The sequence below is a fragment of the Prionailurus bengalensis genome, chromosome A3 (genome assembly GCF_016509475.1).
Source record: "Prionailurus bengalensis isolate Pbe53 chromosome A3, Fcat_Pben_1.1_paternal_pri, whole genome shotgun sequence".
NCBI classification, from domain to species: Eukaryota; Metazoa; Chordata; class Mammalia; order Carnivora; family Felidae; genus Prionailurus; species Prionailurus bengalensis.
Window position 1 is genome coordinate 24,971,029 of NC_057354.1, and position 19,774 is coordinate 24,990,802.

General features: G+C 37.2%; 1 pseudogene; it reads left to right on the forward strand.

Annotated features, from left to right (window-relative positions):
• Positions 1-14,376: 14,376 nt before the first annotated feature.
• Positions 14,377-15,111, forward strand: LOC122466944 (annotated as a pseudogene).
• Positions 15,112-19,774: the final 4,663 nt, after the last annotated feature.

The following is a 19,774-nucleotide window of genomic DNA, read 5'->3' on the forward strand; positions in this document are numbered from 1 at the left end:
TTAAAGACTTTTAATGAAAATAGCAAATGGTCAAAAAATAATGATAATTTGAAACATCCTATTTTGGGGATAACTTGGTTTTATGGATGCTGAAATATTAGGTGAAATACAGCAATTAAATCTTTTTTTTAAATTAAAAAACCCAAAAAACAAAAAACAAAACAAAACAAAAACAAAGGGAGATCAGCCTTTAAAAATTCTCTGAGAAGACAAAATCAGTTTAGTCATATATAAAGCTTAATTTAGCTTATTTTATAAGATTAACTTGACCTGGGTCATTTCTTGGTATGCCTCAGAAAATCATAAGCAAAACTTTAACTGTTTCCCAAGTTTGATATGAGGTAATTACTAACCAATGCTCTACTATTTAAAAAAATTCTAGCATTATAACCAGTTACTGTGAAGAATAAATAGTCACTGCTTTCTCATTACATAAACTACTTTATATACCCCTGAGACTCATTCCATGCTTTGGTTTCAGTGCTCCCAGTTTGCAAACTGTCTTTTTAGTGTGTGCATGATAAATTTTTACTATTTACTGCTTCGGTGATTCATTGGTTTCACTGAACTTTTGATAGTATAAAGAATTCTTACTAATCTATAAAGACAAGAGACAACAACCTAATTTAAAAACTGAGCAAAAAAAGTCTGAAAATGTCACAAAAGATATCCAAATGGCCAACATATATATATATGAAAAGATGCTCAACATTATTACTCATCTAGGTAATGTAAATAAGAACTAAAACGAGATACCACTACATGTTTGCCAGATTGGCTACAATTAAAAGGCTGATAATACCAATTGTTGATGAATACATGGAATCAATGAAATGCTTGTACATTATGAATGGGAGTCCAAAATTATACAGCCAGTTTAGAAAACTGATTGGAGTTTCTTTTCTTCTCTTTTCTTTTTAATTTTAGAGAAAGAGAGAGAGTGGGGGCAGGGAGAGGGCAGAGAGAGAGAGAGACAGAGAGAGAGAGAGACAGAGACAGAGAGAGAGAGAGAGAGAGAGAGAATCTCAAGCAGGCTCCATGCATGGAGCTCCAGCATGGAGCCTGATGTGGGACTTGATCCCACAAATCTGGGACCATGACCTGAGCCGAAATCAAGAGTCAGACACTCAACCAACTGAGCCACCCAGGTACTTCCTGATTGGAGTTTCTAATGAAATTAAACATTTTTTCAAAATTGATGTAGGAAATAAAAACCTTAGATGTAGGAAGCATAAAGGATACTAAGCATATTAATAAACCTAAATCCATACCTAGATAGATTACAGTGAAATTATCAAAACCTAAGGGAATATGTTAACACAACCAGAGAAGGTCTAGAAACAATGACCTACCCAGTAGTAATTAGAATCTCTAATGCCCAGGGGAGCCTGGGTGGCTCAGTCAGTTGAGTGTTGGACCCTTGATTTCAGCTTAGGTCATGATCTCATGGTTTGTGGGTTAAAGCTGTGCATTGGTTTCCACACTGACAGTATAGAGCCTGCTTGGTATTCTCTCTCTCTCCCTCTCTCTCTCCCTCTCTCTCCTTCTCTCTCAAAATAAAATAAAATAAAATAAAATAAAATATAAAATATATAAAATAAAATATAAAAAATAAAATAAAATATGATTGGCTAAGAGTTTGAGTTTTTTTGTTTGTTCATTTGTTTTGTTTTTAAATTCCACATATAAGTGAAATCACATGTTAGTTGTCTAGTTAGTTGACTTATTTCACTTAGCATAATACCCTCTACATCCACCCAAATTATCACAAATGGCAAATCTCACTCATTTTACAGCTGAGTAATATTCCATTATGTATACATACCACATCTTCCCTATCCAATCATTTATCACTGGACACTTAGGTTGCTTCCATATCTTGACTATTGTAAATAATGCTGCAATAAACATGTGGGGTGCACACATCTTTTTGAATTAGTATTTTTGGTTTATTTGGGTAAATATCCAATAGTGTAATTACTGAATCACGTGGTATTTCTATTTTTAATTTTTTGAGGAATTTCCATACTGTTTTCCATTGTGATTACACCAATTCACATTCCCACCAACAATGCACAAAGGCTCCCTTTTCTCCACATCCTTGCCAACATTTGTTATTTCTTGTATTTTTGACATTAGCTTTCTGACTAGGGTGAGGTGATATCTCACGGTGGTTTTGATATGTACTTTCCTGATGATTAGTGATGTTGAGCATCTTTTCATCTGTCTGTTGGCTATCAGTATGTCTTCTTTGGAAAAATGTCTAGTCAGGTCCTCTGCCATTTTTAAATCAGGTTGTTTGGAGCTTTTTGGTGTTGAGAACAAACTGGTGGTTAGCCAGAGGGGATGTAGATGGGATGATGGGAAAAATAGGTGAATGGGAATAAGAAGTACAAACATCTAGTTATAAAATAAGTAAGCACAGAGATGAAAAGTACATCATAGGGAATATAGTCGATAGCACTGTAATAATTTTGTATAGTGACTACACTTCTACTGGTGAGCATGAGTAATATGTAGAATTGTTGAATCAATATGTTGTACACCTGAAACGAATATAACACTGTATGTTAATTACATTTCAATTTTAAAAATCTCAGAATTGAACTGAAAGTTGTAGTGAATGCTAAATTAAGTTAAAATAAGAGCAAGTGAAATGAAATATAAAATATGATTTAAAATTATCCTTGTAAACTAAATATGTACTTCTAATTAAATGTTTTCTGTTAAGATTTAAAAAAAAAGATTGGTTAAATAAATTACAATATATCTACACAATGATATACAGAATGGCCACAGAATCCAGAAACACAGATTTATTAAAAATCAAACATTTATCCCCTTCTTGGGCACCCACTTCTTCTGGTGTACAACAAAGGGACAGGCTTATTTGGTGAAACCAGTGCCACAATCAACTGAGGCAATGCACTTCAGATGCATATGCAGGGATTGAGGGAAATACTGCATTTATGCATCATGTTCATTGCAATTTGCACAGCTCATTGAACTCTACATTGCTAATGAAGGACAACACACCAAACATATCATATTGATTTGATATTATAATACCATATCAATAAATCAATTGTTATGGGTATTTGGCTATTTTTCCAGAGTTTTATAGTTCTTCCTTATAATAAGAAGAAAGATTTATTAGTACTGGCAAAAAAAGACCACAATTTATTAATGGAAAAAATTATAGAATAGAATGCATCGTATAATGCCAGCTTTGTAAAAACATGTGTGTGTGTATTTGTATATGCATAGTAAAAATTCTGGAGGGCTTTCATATTTTATTTCCATATTGTTTCATTTTATGGGCCTTTATTTCCTTTATAACCAGAAAACCAATATAAATTTCCATTATGAAAAACTTGAACAAACAATAGTCGAAGCCGTGCTTGGGGTTAAAAGACAGTTGTCAATGTCTATAAACTGACCAATGCCTTCCTCGTTCCAAGCCGTCTCTGTGTGAATGCTGGGACTGAGGCAGAAGGGAAAGAGGTGTTTAGTGAAAAATCCAGAAAGTGAGGATGAAGGACTCCAGGTATTGAGAAAGGGAAAGAGAGGGGGTACCTCTATTTGTAAAATTGAGTAGTAGAGTCAGGATATAAAGAGCTTAGATCTACCTGGAGGGAAGGAAAGTTTACCAGGGTACTGGATCCTGTTTTTTCCACATTTCTCTCTGACCTCTAATTTAATCCCAAAAAAGGGTGGAGGAGATGCTGGTGGCATGAATTCTTTATCCTCCTTTCACTTTTTAGATCAAGACTCATGTGGCGCCTGGGTGGTTCAGTCGGTTAAGCGGCCGACTTCAGCTCAGGTCACGATCTTGTGCTCTAAGAGTTCAAGCCCCATGTGAGGCTCTGTGCTGACAGCTCAGAGCCTGGAGTCTGCTTCTGCTTCAGATTCTATGTCTCTCCCTCTCTCTGCCCCTCCCATGCTCATCCTCTGTCTCTGTCTCTCAATAACAAAAAAATTAAAAAAAAAATTTTTTTAATTTAGATCCAGACTCAGGACCAAAGAAGTATTAATTAGTGAGAGGAATAAGAGAGCAGGGTACTTCTGCAGGACCTATCCAGCGATCATCTTAACTATGGCTGTATAGTTTTCAAGGTTCTCATCCTAGAATCAGGTCTGTAGGAACATTTTCAACCCATCTCACTGGGAATACATGAGGTTTACTATCCTTAGGTTACTCTTTTTTTTTTTAATTAATGTTTATTATTTATTTTTGAGAGAGAGAGACAGAGTGTGAGAGGGGGAAGAGGCAGAGAGAGAGGGAGACACAAAATCTGAAGCAGGTTCCAGGCTGAGCTGTCAGCACAGAGCCTGATATGGGGTTTGAACCCACAAACCATGAGCTCATGATCTAAGCCAAAGTCAGCCACTTAATCGACTGAGCCACCCAGGCGACCCCCTAGATTACTCCTTGCACAACAGTTAGGTTTTATTACTGTAATTCTTACCAGATGCCATTTGCAGTTTGAGAGCTTGGGGTTTTGTTTTTTGTTCGTTTGTTTTTTAAATAATTGCCTATCTTTCTAACTTCTCTCTATATCTTCCTGAGCAACTTCTCCAGTGTTTCTGGTCCTCTTCTTGTCAGCCACAAATGTAGTCAATATGAGGTCCACTATTTATATAAAGATATAATTTCCATAACAACATGATTAATTATTTCTATATATCTCCATATCTCATATAAAGAGATTTAAGATTATCGATACATTCAGTTAATACAGAAGACTGCAATCACATTATAGATCCAATTATGTATTGAAAGGGCCTGGTATGTTGTAGGCCCATACTGAAGTTAGCTTCCTTCCAAAGAGAGAAATAAATATGTATTGCCAACTTTAAAAGGAAACATGCAATCTTGATATAACCAAAGATTTCTGAAGACACGGAAACATTAATAAAAGAAAAAATTGATAACTTGGACTTTATAAAAAGATAAGACTTTCTGCTTTTCAAAACATACTCTTAAGAAAGTGAAAAGGCAAGCCAGAGACGGGAAGAAAATATCTGCAACACATATATCGCACAAAGGACTTATATCTGGAACACATTACAAAAACTCTTACACCTCAAGAAGATGGGCAAAAAAACTGAACAGATATTTTACAGCATAAGATACATGAATGCCTAAAAGAACATAAGAAAAGATACTCAACTCTACTAGTCAACAGGAAATTGTAAATTAAAACCACCATGAGATATCATTTCACGCTCACTAGAATATGTAAAACTAAAACAATGCAATACCATACAAATGGCCAGAATGCCAGTAAGTCAATCTGGGCAATAATAACACTGTAAGAAAACCATTGGTATGAAAGATGAGGAAAAGGTAATGGTCTAGTCCTGGAGACTAGGTTTGAATGATAAGAGTAAACTGGTTGGTTTGGGACTAAAGAGGGATCAAAAGCAGGGAAAACAATGGAATTTGACAACCCTAAAACTCAAGGAATTAGAAGGGGGTAGGGAGTAGGAAGAGGGTATCAGATCCCAGACTTAAAATACCCCTTTATTTGCTGATTATAGACCTGACCTGCACAATAGAATAGGGAAAAGAGAGTAAATATGCAGAGGTTATATGATTTATTCCTTGTTTCAGATATTTGTCTAATGAACGGGTAGAGGATTGGATTTAAATATTTTAGCTATTATGGGGCGCCTGGGTGGCGCAGTCGGTTAAGCGTCCGACTTCAGGCAGGTCACGATCTCGCGGTCCGGTCCGGGAGTTCGAGCCCCGCGTCAGGCTCTGGGCTGATGGCTCAGAGCCTGGAGCCTGTTTCCGATTCTGTGTCTCCCTCTCTCTCTGCCCCTCCCCCGTTCATGCTCTGTCTCTCTCTGTCCCAAAAATAAATAAACGTTGAAAAAAAAATTTTTTTTAATAAAAAAAATAAATAAATATTTTAGCTATTGTGGTAAGTATCATTGTTCACCAAATATTCCAGTTTCTCTTCCTACTATATATATCTCTCTTTGCAGGATTATACATTCTGCCCCATTGAATTCAGGTGGCCACATGTATTAGTTATCTACTGCTGTGTGACAAATTACTCCAAAACTTAGCAATTAAAAAAAATAAATATTTAATATCTATTTCACAGTTTCGGTGAGTCAAGAATTTGGGAGTGGGAGTAGCTTAGCTAGTTATTTCTGGCTTAGGGTCTCTCATGCAGTTATAGTCAAGATGTTTTCTAGGGCTGCAGACATTTGAAAACTTGACTGGAGTAGGAAGATCCTCTTCCAAGAGGGCTCATTTATATGGATGTTGGCAGGATATTTCTGATCCTCAGTGACTACTGGTGAAGGGCCTAAGGTCCTCACCATATGGGTCTAATCATTGGGTTATTTTAGTGTCCTCGTGACATGGGCAGTTGGCTTCCTCAAGACTGAGTAAACTAAAAGAGAGATCAAGGAAGAAGTTGCAATGCCTTTTATGACCCTGTCTTGGAAGTCACACATCATCACTTCTGCCATCATGTATTTGTTAGAACCAAGTGACTAAGTCCAACACTCAAAGGGAGAGAAATTAGGCTCTACTTTCTGAAGGAAGGAATTTCAAAAAATTTGTGGACATACTTTGAAAACCACCACACCTGCTGATTTTGCCTTTGCTGAATATACCAGGTCACTTTTTCTACTACTCTGTCTTTATATATTAAGTAAGAGCTGAAACACAAGAGAGAACACAATGCTCAGTATTCCCACTGACCCAACACAATTATGACCTTGAGAGTTGGTTTCACTTCTTGCATTCTCTGAATTTCTATTTTTACAAAAGCATTAGATCATAGATTTATTTATTGATGTTAGATAAGATACAGCCATATGAAGATGATATAAATCGAAATACATATGTTCAATCATAGAGTGGTCTTTTAGGTCCATAAAATTAGGATTTATCTAGTAACATCCCAGGCACAGCACAAAGTACTATACATAAACCATATTATACGAACTTCAAATGTCTCTAATAGATATACATATGCATATTAATATGGCTGGTCTGATTCATTTTTGGTTACTATTTGCATAGAACGAGTCTTTTCATCTTTTCACTATATTCAGGTCTAACATGGGTCTCTCATGGAAAGAATATAGATGAATCATTTTTAAAATCAATTCTACCAGTCTCCACCTTCTTATTGGAGTATTTAGTTCATGTACACTTAAATAGTTACTGACCAATCCCTATCAAATAATGCCAGCATTCTTCACAGAGCTAGAACAAACAATCCTAAAATTTGTATGGAACCACAAAAGACCCCAAATATCCAAAGCAAACCTGAAAAAGAGAACCAAAGCTGGAGGCATCATAATTCTGGACTTCAAGCTGTATTACAAAGCTGTAATCATCAAGACAGTATGGTACTGGCACAAGAACAGACACATAGATCAATGGAACAGAATAGAGAACCACAAAACGGACCCACAAACATATGGCCAAATAATCTTTGGCAAAGCAAGAAAGAATATTCAATGGAAAAAAGTCTCTTCAGCAAATGGTATTGGGAAAACTGGACAGTGACATGCAGAAGAATCAACCTGGACCACTTGCTTACACCATACACAAAAATAAACTCAAAACGGATGAAAGACTTAAACGTAAAACAAGAAGCCATCAAAATCCTAGAGGAGAAAACAGGCAACAACCTCTTTGACCTCAGCTGCAGCAGCTTCTTGACATGTTTTCAGAGGCAAGGGAAACAAAAGCAAAAATGAACTATTGGGACCTCTAAGATAAAAAGCTTCAGGGCACCTGGGTGCCTCAGTCAGGCTCATGGGTTTGAGCCCCGCGTTGCGCTCTGCTGTAGTGGTGCAGAGCCTCCTTGATATTCTCTGTCTCTCTCTCCCTCTACCCCTCCCTCACTCACACTGTCTCTGTCTCTCTAAAAATAAATAAATAAACTTAAAAAAAAAAAAAAGATAAGCTTCTGCCCAGAGAAGGAAACAATTAGCAAAACTAAAAGGCAACCTACAGAATGGGAGAAGATATTTGCAAATGACATATCAGATAAAGGGTTAGTATCCAAAATCTATAAGGAACTTATTAAACTCAACACCCAAAAAACAAATAATCCAGTGAAGAAATGGGCAGAATACAGGAATAGACACTGTTCCAAACAAGACATCCAGATGGCTAACAGACACATGAAAAAATGCTCAACATCAAATGTATCATCAGGGAAATACAAATCAAAACCACAATGAGATACCACCTCACACCTGTAAGAATGGCTAAAATTAACAGGCAACAACAGATGTAGGTGAGGAGGCGGAGAAAGAGGAACCCTTTTGCACTGCTGGTGGGAATGCAAACTGGTACAGCTACTCTGGAAAACAGCATGGAGGTTCCTCAAAAAATTAAAGATAGAACTACCCTATGAACCAGCAATTGCACTACTAGGTATTTATTCAAAGGATACAGGCGTGCTGATTCGAAAGGGCACATGCACCCCAATGTTTATAGCAGAGCTATCGACAATAGTCAACATATGGAAAAAGCCCAAATGTCCATCGACTGATGAATGGATAAAGAAAATGTGGTATATATTTACAATGGAGTATTACTCAACAATCAAAAAGAATGAAATGTTACCATTTTCTTTTTTTTAATTTTTTTTTACATTTATTTATTTTTGAGAAACAGAGTGAGACAAAGCATGAGGGGGGGAGGGGCAGAGAGAGAGAGAGACACAGAATCTGAAACAGGCTCCAGGCTCTGAGCAAGCGGCAGCATAGAGCCTGATGCGGGGCTCGAACCCACAAACTATGAGATCATGACCTGAGCCAAAGTCGGATGCTCAACCAACTAAGCCACCCAGGTGCCCCTGTAATGTTACCATTTTCAACAACATGGATGGAAATAGAATGTATTCTAAATGAAATAAGCCAGTCAGAGAAAGACAAATATCACATGACTTCAATTTAAAACAGATGAACATAAGGGAAGAGAAGCAAAAATAATATAAAAACAGAGAGAGAGACAAACCATAAGAGACTCTTAAATACAGAGAACAAACTGAGGGTTGCTAGAGGGGGTTCGGGTGGGGGAAAGGGCTACATGGGCGAGGGGCATTAAGGAGGACCCTTGTTGGAATGAGCACTGGTGTTATATGTAAGTGATGAATCACTAAATAAATAAATAATCACTGATAACTTGTGAGGATAGCATACCACATACAGTTGTCAAATCACTATGTTGTATACCTGAAAAGAACGTAACATTGTGTGTCAACTATACTTCAATTTTAAAAAGAAATAAAAAATAATAATTACTGATTAAAAAAAAGAAAACCACCATACCATATAATTTGCTCTAATAAAATTGGTGGCGTGTATGAGGTCTAGGTAGAAGCTTTAAGGGCCTGTGAGTGGTTTGCCTGCCTCTTTTTCTTCTTCCATAAGACAGGCAATATCTCAGATAGAAAGCCTGGGTCCTAGAGTAAAGATGATGTATGGGTACCTGGGTGGCTCTAGTAGGTTGAGCATCTGACTTCAGCTCAGTTTGGAATTTCACGATTCGTGGGTTCAAGCCCCATGTCAGGCTTTGTGCTTTTGCCAAGTCTGCTTCAAATTCTCTCTCTGCCCTTCCCCCACCCCAACTTGCATGCTCTCTCTTGCTCTCTCTCTCTCAAAAAAAAATGAACGTTAAAAAAAATTTTTTTAAAGATGATGTAGAACAAAGCTACAGTCAGTTCACAATACTATGAGTGAGAAGTAAACCATTGCTGCTATAAATCATTAAGATTTGGATGTTGTTTGTCATTACAGCCTAACCTAGCCTATCATGATTATTTACAATAATGGTAGGTATTATTATCCTCAATGTACAGAAGCATAGAGCTATCAGGGTGGCCTTTTCCCCACGTTCCACTTCATCTCTCCAAATCTTTAATCTATACAGAAATAGTTTCTTTGGAGCGCAAAATAAACAAACAAAACCTAGCAGATTCAGACAGTTCCAAGATTAGAAGAGATATTATAGATCATTTAATTAAAGTATCTTTTAAGAATCCTGAGTTCAGCATCCTTCCTAATTGTACAGCTTCTGATCAAAACAGCACCTGTAATAAGAACTTATTACCTATTAGTGCAGTCTATTCTATCTTTGTACTATTAAGACTACAGAAAAATTCTTCCTTATATTCAGCTAATCCCGATTCCCTGTAAGTTTTACCCACTGGCCCTGGTCTTGGAGCCTCACAGACTAAATCTAAATCCTTTTCTATTTGATTGGCTTTCAGATAGTTTGAGACAATTCTGCATTATCTTGGATCTCTCTTTATCACCCCTATCCCTTCAAATTCACAAAATATCTGTCCTGTTTTTATTGCTGTAGGGTTCTAATAATGGTTTTTTGTGCATTTCCTCCTAGGTAGCATTTGTGCATTTTAACACCTTGATCCCAGATAGTCAAACTAATAATGAGAATTTTAGAATACAAGAGAGGTCAGTGAGGAAGATAGTACATGCCACTGTGGAAGAAACAAAATTGTTATAGCCTGGTATTCCCAATCATTCTTGGGGAGCAAGCAAGAAAAGTTCACAAAACTCTTCCTAAGTTTCATATAGTGCACTTTAATGAAATGAAATCTCTTTTTATTCAATAAAACAATGTAAATGTTTTGTTTTAACTGGCCAATAAGGAAACATTAAAGGCAAAAATTTTTTTTCCTTAGCCTGTAACACTCAGAAACAGGATCAACTCTTTCTCCAAAACAAATGTGTTAATTTAAATCTGTCTGCAAAGAAACAAAAGGGAGGAGAAAGCTGTATTCTGTTCACTGACACCCTTAAAAATTATTATGTATAGAACAATACTTTTGGCCTTATTTAGGGTTATACCAAGGAACAAAGCGAGGATAAACAGCATAAAAACGAAGTCAATGTGGTAGTTTGAAAAGAAGAAATGAGTGGAAGACTGCAGAGGGGGAATCTAGTTTCTGCTTTGCCACTACCTGGACATGTGACATGCACAAACTGCTTCACTTCTCTGGACCTCAGTTTCCTTATCTGTAAAATGTTGTAAATGGAATAGATGGCCTAGAAAGTCTTTCAGCTTTTTTCATGATAAGTTTAATTAAAAAAATTTTTTTAATGTTTATTTATTATTCAGAGACAGAGAGACACAGAGCGTGAGCAGGGGAGGGTCAGAGAGAGGGGGGAGACACAGAATCTGAAGCAGGCTCCAGGCTCTGAGCTGTCAGCACAGAGCCCGATGCGGGGCTCAAACTCACAAACTGCGAGATCATGACCTGAGCCGAAGTCAGTCGCCCAACCAACTGAGCCACCCAGGTGCCCCAAGTTTAATTTTTTAAAAATTTTTACGTATTTAAAGGGCACCTGGGTGGCTCAGTTGGTTAAGCATCCAACTTTGGCTCAGGTCATGATCTCAGGGTTCGTGAATTTGAGCCCTGCATCAGGCTCTGCACTGACAGTGTGGAGCCTGCTTGGGATTCTCTTTCTCTCCCTCTCTCTCTCTGCCTCTTCCCCACTTGCACTCTCTCTCTCAAAATAAATAAATAAACTTAAAAATTATTTTAAAGTTTTATTTATTTAAGTAATCTCTACACCCAACATGGGACTCAAACTCACAACCCTGAGATCAACAGTCAGACACTCTTCGAACTGAGCCATATGTTTAATTTTAACTCAAAGAGGTATATACAATTTTCTAGTATGGAGGAATGGAACCACTGGTATACTGGTAAATGTTTGACAATAATATAAATGTTTAACAATAATTGGCTTTCCAGGGGGGAAAAAGCTCTGTTTTGATGTGCAACAAAACAGTGGTGTAAATAATTCTACCATGGCCAGTTTTCAAGCTACAAACTGTTTAACAGCCTGTAGCAAAATTTCTGAAAATTAGCATTCAAAAGCCAGTAAGAGCAGGCTCTAGCACACCAGCAGATAGGACTCCATTTATTCATTTGTCTATTCCATTAATTCAACAAACACTTCCTGAGTATTTATTATGTGCAGGTATTAAATTAACGGGAATACATAAAGGTGTAAAATTCGGTTCTTGTCCTAAGAGGTTTAGATTCTAGTAAACAGGAAATGAGTACAGACAACTCTAATGTTAGAAAGAACATGACAAATAATATAAAAAGACAGGCATAAATAAAATACTATAAAAGTTCAGAGGAGAAAGAGACTATTGCTTTGTGAGGTTATTGGGTGGAAGGGACCTTGAGGAAGGAAAAGAGATTTCTCAAAAAGAATAAGGCTACATGTGGGGTGCCTGGATGGCAGTCGTTTGGGCATCTGGCTCTTGGTTTCAGCTCGGGTCATGATCTCACGGTTCGTGAGTTTGAGTTTGAGCCCCACATAGGCCTCTGTGCTGTTACTGCAGAGCCTTCTTGGGACTCTCTCTCTCTCCCTCTCTCTCTGGCCCTCCCCTGCTTATACTCTCTCTAAACAAACAAACAAACAAACAAACAAACAAATTTTTAAAAAAGAATAAGGCTACATACAGGTATATTTTAAAAAAATTTTTTAACGTTTATCTTTATTTTGAGGAGAGAGAGAGACAGAGCATGAGTGGGAGAGGGGCAGAGAGAAAGAGAAAGAGACAGCATCCAAAGCAGGCTCCAGGCTCTGAACTGTCAGCACAGAGTCCAATGCAGAGCTCTAACCCACAAGCTGTGAGATCACGACCTGAGCTGAAATCACACACTCAACTGACTAAGCCACCCAAGTGATCCAAAGATATTTTTTGTTTAGAAGAGTTATCTAATAGGAAAGAAGTAGCAGTGTATGTTGGGAAACTAGGAACCTGAGAAGAAATACTTAGAGGAAGCTAGAAATAAAGAGGCCAAAAAGTGATTATATAGGTAGGAGAATAATAAAAGCCACCAAGTCAGATGGCTCCACCAAGAAGAACAATCTTAAAATGGAAGGAGTTTAATACCATTATGAGGAAACTGAAGTGCAATTTAGAAAATAAGATAGTAAGGAAGGTTTAGGTCATTCCTAAGAAGGACAATTCTTATAGTTTAGAATTTCATTCCAAGTTTCTTACAGATTTTACCAGTGAGATCATAGAGTTACTCCCAGAAATCACCAGGAATCAAGGACAATAAGGAATCTAGAAAAATGTAAAGGTGGCCTTAATTATTACACGTAGGGGAAAAATGATTTCTAGAAATGACAGCCCAGTTAGTGACTTTAATTCTATGCAATATCCTAAAATGAAACAGATGATTTATGAACACTTGGAGAAAGGTAAAATATAGAAATGGGTATGAGTTAATTAAAACAAGTCATACCAAATAAATTACATTTCTTTTATGGATATAGCTGGCAAACAGATGAAAGACATCCTCCATTAGTTAGGTATGATGTATCCTGATTTCAGATTTGTATTTGACAGATTATCTCATGGTGACAGTGGTGATACATAGGAGAAATAGGTGCTACTTGAGAAGTACAGTTAGTTGAATTTGTAGCTGTCTACATAGAAGGACCATGTGACCTGGACAAAGGTCTATAGTAATGGGCCACACTTGGCCTTGTCCCTTCAACATTTTTGTCAGCAAATTAGGGAAAGGTACGTAATCTATGTCTTCAGCATTAATGTTTAACATCAAGATAGGAGATATAACTAAAATGGTGAGTTAGAACCAGACTGAAAAAAAAAAAAAAACACCTTCAAAGCTAAACTAGCAGTATGACATAGCTGCTATAAAAATCAAAAAAGGGGGTGCCTGGGTGGCTCAGTCAGTCAAGCATCAGACTTCGGCTCAGGTCATGATCTCACAGCTTGTGAGTTTGAGCCCCATGTCAGGCTCTGTGCTGACAGCTGGGAGCCTGGAGCCTGCTTTGGATTGTGTGTGTGTCTCTCTCTGCCCCTTCCCTGCTCACACTCTGCCTCTCTCTCTCTCTGTCAAAAAAATAAATAAATGAATAAACATTAAAAAAAATTTTTTTTTTAAGAAAAAAAAAAGTGTTCATATTTAAATGACGTGCAATATCCAGGTGCCTAGGTGGCTTAGTCATTTAAGCATCTGACTCTTGATCTCACCTTAGGTCATAATCTTAGGGTCATGAGTTCAAGTCCAGTATTGGACTCTGTACTGGATGTGGAACCTACTTAAAAAAAAAAAAAAGACGTAAAATATCTAGGAACTGATCAGATCATATCTGGAAGATGGTATTTAATTACTTAGTCTCTTATTTTGTAAAATGGGGGTAATGATGATACCTATTTAACAGGGTTGTCTGTGACAAAAAAAAAAAAAATCTCTAGCTGCCATCTTGCGTCCCTACATGTGTACACCTAATCTCAGCTGGTCCACCTGAGACCCCTGAGCACCAACCCTAGTCCCCCGCATGGCCCACATCCACTCCAACAAGATGAAGGAAACTATCACGAACCAGTAGAAACTTGCCAAACTGCAAGCACAAGTGTGCATTGGTGGGAAAGGAACTGCTCCCTGAAAGAAGAAGGTGGTTCATAGAACAGCTACAGCATATGATACAAAACTTCAGTTCTCCTTAAAGAAGTTAGGGGTAAATAATATCTCTGGTATTGCAGAAATGAATATACTCACAAACCAAGGAACAGTGATCGACTTTAACAACCCTGAAGTTTAGGCAAACGCTTTCACCATTTACAGGCCATGCTGAGACAAAGCAGCTGACAGAAATGCTCCCCAGTATCTTAAACCAACTTGGTGCAGACAGTCTGACTAGTTTAAGAAGATTGGCTGAAGCTCTGCCCAAACAATCTGTGGATGGAAAGGCACCACTCGCTACTGGAGATGATGATGATGATGACAAAGTTCCAGATCTTGTGGAGAATTTTGATGAAGCTTCCAAGAATGAAGCAAACTGAATTGAGTCAACTTCTGAAGAAGAAAAAACTTGAAGCAATTACTGGGAGCTGCTATTTTACATTATGACTGCTTTTTAAACATTTTGTTCATGGATCTGATAAAATCTAGATTTCTAATATTTTTAAGCCCAAGCCCCTTGGACACTGCAGCTCTTTTCAGTTTTTGCTTATACACAATTCATTCCTTGCAGCTAATTAAGCTGAAGAAGCCTGGGGATAAAGTTTTAAACAAGGTTAATAAAGTTCTTTGCCTAGTAAAAAAATAATAATAATAAGATAATATATTAAGGAGCTTAGAAGAGTGTTCAAAAGAAAGCATTCAATAAATATTAGGCATAATAATATAGCCTTAATTGAAAAATTATGTTCTAAAATATATGAAAAGGTTAGCATTATAAATTTACTTATATTTATTTTATTTTATTTTTATTTTCCTAAAGTGTATTTTAAATTTCTGAAGGTCATCTGAAGTTCTAATATTCTAGGTATTGAACAAATGAAGTCTTACTCTGTTTATACATTTCCAGGTCAGAAAAACTCTCTTTATATCTCCCTCATCAGGCTTCATCCTACTATGCCATACTTTTATTTGTTTATATGGGTGACAAATTCTTCTGTTAACACTCATAAGAACTGTATAGATGTAAGAATAGGAATTAAGTTTACCAAATCTGTGGGGGACTCCTGTGTTTTAGATAAAATCTGTCTTATAAAAATATAAATGATAAAGGAACTCTTCCTTTGGAAGAAAACATATTATTTTGTTTTTACTTTATTGTTTAGCCCCAATTTAAGCCTAAATTTAACAATGAAAAGAGAATTTTCCTGGAGTATATGGCACTTTCTGTCTTTTCTAAGTACAGAATTACAGGAACATTTAATGACAAATATTTTCCTCACAATACCAGTCAACAAATCTGTGGAAACATTGATTTATTGCTTATTAGAAGCTGAGAGCAGTAATAATAGGATATGTGGGAAATTTCAGAGGCAAAAATATATAGTTGACCCTTGAACAACACAGGTTTGAACTGTGTGGGTCCACTTTGCATGGATTTTTTTCAATAAACATACTGGAAAGTTTTTTTTGTGATTTGTGACACTTTGAAAAAAACCTGCAGGTAGGAGGCATCACAATCCCAGACTTCAACTATACTACAAAGCTGTAATCATCAAGACAGTATGCTATTGGCACAAGAACAGACACTCAGATCAATGGAACAGAATAGAAAACCCAGAAATGGACCCACAAACATATGGCCAACTAATCTTTGACAAAGCAGGAAAGAATATTCAATGGAATAAAGACAGTCTCTTCAGCAAGTGGTGCTGGGAAAACTGGACAACAACATGCAGAAGAATGAACCTGGACCACTTTCTTACACCATACACAAAAATAAACTCAAGATGGATGAAAGACCTAAACATAAGACAAAAAGCCATCAAAATCCTCGAAGAGAAAGCAGGCAAAAACCTCTTTGATCTTGGCCGCAGCAACTTCTTACTCAACACGTCTCCGGAGGCAAGGGAAACCAAAGCAAAAATGAACTGCTGGGACCTCATCAAAATAAAAATCTTCTGCACAGCAAAGGAAACAATCAGCAAAACTAAAAGGCAACCGACAGAATGGGAGAAGATATTTGCAAATGACATATCAGATAAAGGTCAGTATCCAAAATCTATAAAGAACTTATCAAACTCAGCACCCAAAAAACAAATAACCCAGTGAAGAAATGGGTAAAAGACATGAATAGACACTTCTCCAAGGAAGACATCCAGATGGCCAACCGACGCATGAAAAAATGCTCAACATCACTCATCATCAGGGAAATACAAATCAAAACCGCAATGAGATACCACCTTACACCTGTCAGAATGGCTAACATCAACAACTCAAGCAAGAACAGATGTTGGCGAGGATACGGAGAAAGAGGATCTCTTTTGCATTGTTGGTGGGAATGCAAGCTGGTGCAGCCACTCTGGAAAATAGTATGAAGGCTCCTCAAAAAACTAAAAATAGAACTACCCTACAACCCAGCAATTGCACTACTAGGCATTTATCCACGGGATACAGGTGTGCTGTTTCAAAGGGACACATGCGCCCCCATGTTTATAGCAGCACTATCAACAATAGCCAAAATACGGAAAGAGCCCAAATGTCCATTGATGGATGAATGGATAAAGAAGATGTGGTATATCTATACAATGGAGTATTACTTGGCCATCAAAAAGAATGAAATCTTGCCATTTGCAACTACGTGGATAGAACTGGAGGGTATCATGCTAGGTGAAATTAGTCAGAGAAAGACAAAAATCATATGACTTCACTCATATGAGGACTTTAAGAGACAAAACAGATGAACATAAGGGAAGGGAAACAAAAATAATATAAAAACAGGAAGGGGGACAAAACAGAAGAGACTCATAAATATGGAGAACAAACTGAGGGTTGCTGGAGGGGTTGTGGGAGGGGGGATGGGCTAAATGGGTAAGGAGCATTAAGGAATCTACTCCTGAAATCATTGTTGCACCATATGCTAACTAATTTGGATGTAAATTTAAAAAAATAAAAAGTAAAATAAAAAAAAACCTTCAGGTATACCACGTAGCCTAAAAATATTGAAAAAATTTAAAAGCTATGTATGTCACAAATGCATAAAATATATGTAGGTATTAGTCTATTTTATCAGGTACTCCCCCAAAAATATACACAAGTCTATTACGAAAAGTTAAAATTTATCAAAACTAATGCACATACTTACAGACCATACGTGGTGCCACCCACAGTCAAGAAATGTAAGCAACATAAAGCTGCAGTGTTAAATCATAACAGCATAAAATTAACTGTAGTATATATTGTACTGCTGTAATAGTTTTATAGCCATCTCTTGTTGCTACTGCGGTGAGGTCAAGGGTTGCTAATATCCATTTAAAATGCTGTATGATCTGTATGCGCAATTCATGTCTCCAGTAAATTGCCAATCTCAATAAAAAGTGATCTCTCACAGTTCTGGTGTGTTTTTCATGTGTTTAGTGCAATACCATGAATCTTGAGTAACACCATAGGACCCATACAAAGTGCCACTAGTGATGTTGGAAGTGCTCCCAAGAACAAAGTCATGACATTGTAAGAAAAAGTTGAATTGCTTGATATGTCCCATAGACTGAATTCTGCAGCTGCAGCTGCCACCATTTCAAGAAAAATGAATTCAGTGTAAAGACCACTGTGAAAAGAAAAGAAAAGAAAAGAAAAGAAAAGAAGAGAAAAGAAAAGAAAAAGAAAGAAAAGAAAAAGAAAGAAAAAGAGAGAAAGAAAGAAAGAAAGAAAGAAAGAAAGGGAAATTCCTGAAGCCATTGCTGCAGCTATGACAGTAGGCGCAAAAGCCTTGCATTTTTTGCAAAATACCTCTTTATCTTGTATCGAAAATGCAGCTTTTATGTGGATACAAGATTGCTATAAGAAAGGAATACCTACTACAGACTCTGATTCGAGAAAAAGCAAAGACACTATATGACAACTTAAAGCAAAAGGAAGCTGAAGGATCCAAAGCTAGAGAATTCAATGTCGGCAAAGGATGGGTTGATAATTTTAGAAAGAGGTTTGGCTTAAAAAATGTCAAGGTAGGGGCACCTGTGTGGCTCAGTCAGTTAAGCGCCAACTTTGGTTCAGGTCATGATCTTGCGGGTTCGAGACCTGCATCAGGCTCTGTGCTGACAGCTCACAGCCTGGAGCCTACTTTGGATTCTGTGTCTCCCTCTCTCTCTTCTCCCTCCCCACTCATGCTCTGTCTCTCTTTATCTCTTAAAAATAAACATTAAAAAAAATTTTTTTAAATGTCGAGGTAACAGGAGAAACAGCTTCTGCTGACCAAGAGGAAGCAGACAAGTTCCCAGATACCACTAAGAAAATCATTGAGGTGATGGGGCACCTGAGTGGCTCAACTGGTTGAGTGTCCCACTCTTTTTTTAAATTATTATTATTTTTAATTTATATCCATATTAGTTAACATATAGTGTAATAATGACTTCAGGAATAGAATTTCGTGATTCATCACTTAACATGTAACACCAGTGATCATCCCAACAAGTGTCTTCCTTAATGCCCTTGCCCATTTAACCCATCCCCCCACCCAATACCCCTCCAGCAACCCTCACTCAGTTTGTTCTCTGTATTTAAGAGTCTCTTATGTTTTGTCCCCCTCTCTGTTTTTATATTATTTTTGCTTCCTTTCCTTTATGTTCATCTGTTGTGTATCTTGAATTCCACATATGAGTGAAGTCATATGATATTTGTCTTTCTCTGACTGACTAATTTCACTTAGCATAATACACTCTAGTTCCATCCATGTTGCTGCAAATGGCAAGATTTCATTCTTTTTGAGCGCTGAGTAATATTCCATTGTATACATATATACCACAACTTCTTTATCCATTCATCAGTCAATGGACATTTGGGCTCTTTCCATACTTTGGCTATTGTCAATACTGCTGCTATAAACATTGGGATGCACGTGCCCCTTCGAAATAGCACACCTGTATCCTTCAATAAATACCTAGTTGTGCAATTGCTGGGTCATAGGGTAGTTCTGTTTTTAATTTGTTGAGGCACCTCCATACTGTTTTTCAGAGTGGCTGCGTTGAACATCCCACTCTTGATTCTGGCTCAGTTCATGATCCCAGGGTCGAGGGATCAAGCCCTGTGTTGGGCTCCACAATCAGCATGGAGCCTGCTTGAGATTATCTCTCTGCCTCTGCCCTCTCTCCTGCTTGCACTGTGCATGCTCTCTCTCTCTCTCTCTAAAGTTAAAAAAAAATCATTGAAGATAAAGGCTATCTTCTGAACAGTTTTTTTAATGAAGATGAAAGTACCCTATTCTGGAAAAAAAAAATACCTCAAAGGACATTTATTAGTAAGGA